This window comes from Urocitellus parryii, chromosome 13 (genome assembly GCF_045843805.1).
Source record: "Urocitellus parryii isolate mUroPar1 chromosome 13, mUroPar1.hap1, whole genome shotgun sequence".
Lineage (NCBI taxonomy): Eukaryota > Metazoa > Chordata > Mammalia > Rodentia > Sciuridae > Urocitellus > Urocitellus parryii.
The window spans coordinates 24251626-24255656 of NC_135543.1; positions in this window are offsets into that span (position 1 = coordinate 24251626).

Below are 4031 nucleotides of genomic sequence, written 5' to 3' on the forward strand. Positions count from 1 at the left end.
AGCCGGGCTCGCCACTGTCACACCGAGAGCTCCTAGCGAGGTAGTTTTTTAAAGTATTGAAGTCATCTGACCCATCGCCAGATGGTTATTTGCATAATTTATTCCCAAATCTGGGCTCTGATTGGTCACGCCTTCGGTGACGCCCAAACCGAGACTCCCCAAAGTTTGAATGAAAGCGCCCGCACACCCACCGCGTGGACACTGGCACCAGTGGCCTGGCTTCCGCGGCCGCTCCACAGGCTGCCGCGACTCCCGCCACCTCCGCTTCCCTGTAGTTTCTCTCGCAGACCCGTAGATCCTCCACTAGCCCTTCCGCCCTCCGAGGGGCACATTTCCCCGAAATCGTGCGCGCTCTGGGAACGCGATCCCAGGCGAACTAACAGAGAGTCGGGATTGGGGGGAAGCCACCTTTTCCTCCCCTCCAGCCCGGAGAGTGCTGCAGCAGGTGCAAACGTCGTGATTGGACTCTAACCCCGCAGAGCTGGGGGACTGTGGGCTGTGACCCACGCTTCAAAGTCACACAAAACCTGCTCAGAGTACCTGGTTCCACCACTAGCTGCAAAACTCAGCCAGACACCCAGTTTCTCCAAGGCCATCCTGTCGTCCCCAGTACGCGGGTGACCGTTCCTGCCACTTCGGGATTTGGAGAAAATTGATAAGAGTTTAATGTTGGAAAGGCTTAGTGCGGCACCGGGAATGTGGTAGGCGCTCTCCTACACAGGGTGGAGGGGTAGAGGGATAGAAGGCGACCCTCCCCAAAGGGAAGAGTGAGCCTAACTTGATGGAGAGGGTCTTAGACGCGTGGCCCAGCCTCCGCTGTGAGCTGCAATTATCTGGTGAGTGGAATTAGACACTTTCTTCTCTCTTTCCTCCATCATTTTTCCCCCTCTTATCCTTCCCTTTTAACTGAGATTCCCAAAGATGTTGGAATGAAATGGGCAACCTTACCCCAGGTATATGTATGACTGCACATATGGTGTGACGCTACGTCCTGCACAACGAGAGAAATGAAAAGTCGTGTCGCAATTGTGTATAATGAATCAAAGTGCATTTTGCTGTCATACAGACCTAATTAAAATTAATTAATTAATTATTTTTTAAAAGTGGCGAGCGCCTGAGACTTTGGCCTGAAGTCTGCGTCTGGAGCTTGGGACCTTGGCGGAGCCACCGCGTCTCGAAACCAGGGAGGACACTGACCGCGCCGGGGAGCTGGAAGGAACCAACGCATTTTCTGCGCACAATGTCCAGACTCCTTCCAACCGGGACAGCTGGCTCTGCAAGGCGGCACCCTTGACCCAGAGTAACCCTGCAGTCATGAGGAACAAGTCCCGCCCCTGCCAAAGGAGAAGAACCCCCGCAGCAGCCCCTTCCATGGCGTCGACGCTCCAGTTTGAGAGTCGACAGTTTGAGGAAAACGATCCGGAGCAAGCAGGTCCTGTTCTGACCTATCCTAGTTATTTTGTTACTCCAGCTGCCATCCGAGCACGCTTTGTCCCTCCTGTGAGCTATCATCCATTAACAGGAGGCAAGCTGGCTGTATTTTGTTTTAAATATAAAACTCAATACTCTATATAGGATGGTGAGTCATCCCCAGACTTGTCACTCTCATCCCCCGCCCGCCCTCGCTCTCCATTGACAAACTATGCAGACACAGATCAAGTGTTAGCTCCATTGTACAGATGCGAAAACCGGCACCGGGGCAGGCTGCACATTTAAAGGAAATCTCGTAACTGGATCCCTCTTTTCTGCTCTAGGTTTGATTTGGCCAGTTGACCTCTAAATATGAGCCGCTGGCAGCCTTATCTCCATCTCCTTAATGGTTGAGGCAGGGGGTAAACTACGATTAAAAAATTCTTGCCCATAGAGGTGGTGCACCCCTGTGGCTCAGGAGGCTGAGGCAGGAGGATCACAAATTCAGGGCCAGTCTTAGCAACATAGCAAGACCCTGTCTCAAAAATAAAAATAAATAAACGGGACTGAGGATGTAGCTCAGTAGTAAAGCACCCCTTCAATCCCCAGCAAACAAAATAAATAAATATAAAAAATTAAAAATCCTCCTTAGCCCAGCAAGCTCAGCTACTCTGGGGATGAGGCAGGGTTGGTAGAGCCCAAAAGTTCAGAGCAGCCTGGGCAACATAGTAAGACACCTTATCAAGGAAAAAAGGAAAATCCCCTTTCCTGTTGAGTTGTTCATAGCCATTGTCCCAATAATATTAATTGGACAATATGGAGGGTGTGTCTTGGAGACCTTTGTCACAAGTGAGATATTCTGGGAGAGGCGGGTATTGCTACAAAAATTGACTATCCTGTCTAGGGAAAAAACAAGATCAACAAATCAATGCCCATTTTTTAACTTCCCAGGCTATGAAACCAGTTGTTTTATTGCTGGTTGGTTAGAGTGCCCCCCTGTGTCTCCATATTAAAATATCATGTAAGAAATTCCAAAGGACAATGAAATTTTAATAGTAGCATTCAAATGTATACCATCAACTCCTGTTCTCCATACTTCCCAGAAAACCCACAAGGAGATCTAGGAGCCTTCTACATGAAGGAATTTTCAACTGAGGAGTCTGGTGGAAACTTCAGTTGTGTTTTAGCCAGAATTGCAAGGTCGGGACTACCATGGAAGAACTCTAGTCACTTCCTTTTGGCAACCCATCTTCTAAAAGGCTCTTCCTATGTAATGGCTGCGAATCTCCCTTGTATGGAAAGAGCCCACTTTGCATTACAGAAGCTAAAAACCAAACCCTCACCTCCCCAACCTCCCATACAGCTGGTTCCCAATTGAAACTCAGGCAATAGCAGGCAGCCAGGTCTGCTCCTCGGGCTGGATAGTTTAGGGGCACTGCCCTGCTCTCTGCTTCAGTGAGTCCTCCAAGCCTGGGTCTTCTGTCCTGCAGAGACTCCAAATGCCACCCAATATTTTATTAATGAGTTTATCTTTAGCCTTAACTCTCCAGAAACCACTTGTATTGCTTACAACTAAAAAAAAAAGCTGACTTAATCATCATCTTATTGAGCAGCCATCCAGAAGAAACACTGGATTTGAATGCCCCAAGGCATTTGTTAATCTCATGGGCTCTAAACCTTGAAAGCCATCTTTATGTCATTCTCTAATATTTATCTCCAGCTTAAACCCTCTCCCTAAACTGCAGACGTGATAATGATCTTAGTTACCAAAAAGGATCTCAAACATGCTACATTCGAAACTGAGTCCCCAACTCGTCCCTCCAAAGCTACTCGTGCCTCAATCTTCCCAATCTTAATAAGTGGCAAATTAATCCTCCTAGACATTCCAGCCAACAACAGACGTCAGATTTTACTTCTCCCATTTTTTTCTTATCCCAAATCCAAAATCCAACAAATCCCAGTGGCTCCTCCTTCAAGACTAGTCCAGAATCTGAACACCTCCACAGCGTCCACCCCAGTCCAACCCCAGCATATGTCACCTGATATAAACCAGCTGACATACCCTCCAGTGTCACCTCATCTCATTCGTAGTCCCTGACTCTACAAAACCTCCGCTTCACCTCTCTGACATGAATGCACCCTACTCTCCCCCAACTCAGATTCCTCCTACACCCCACATGTTCCCACTGCAGGCCTTCTATGCTATTTCCTCTATTGATCACTCAGATACTAACATGTGGCCCGCTCTCTCATTCCTTCAGGTCTTTGCTCAAGTGTCACTGTTTCCATGGAGGTTCCCTGAACACCAGATTTAAAGTTGCAAACCCCCACTCTCAGCACTGTTTCCAGCCCGTTAATTTTCTCTATAACTTACCACCATCTGACATACTCTATAGCTTAACTATTTGTTTACAGTGTGCCTTCCCCCACTAAGATAAAGGGAATTTTTGTCTATTTTGATCATTGCTGTATACCCAGCACCAGGACTTAATATATATTTGTTAAATAAATGCATGATAAATTTTCAAACTCTAAACTTTCTCAAAGCCCCCAAAAAGCATCAAAATTCTTTTTTTACAATACTCAGGAATAAAACCGATACCAAAAAGAAACAAAAAATA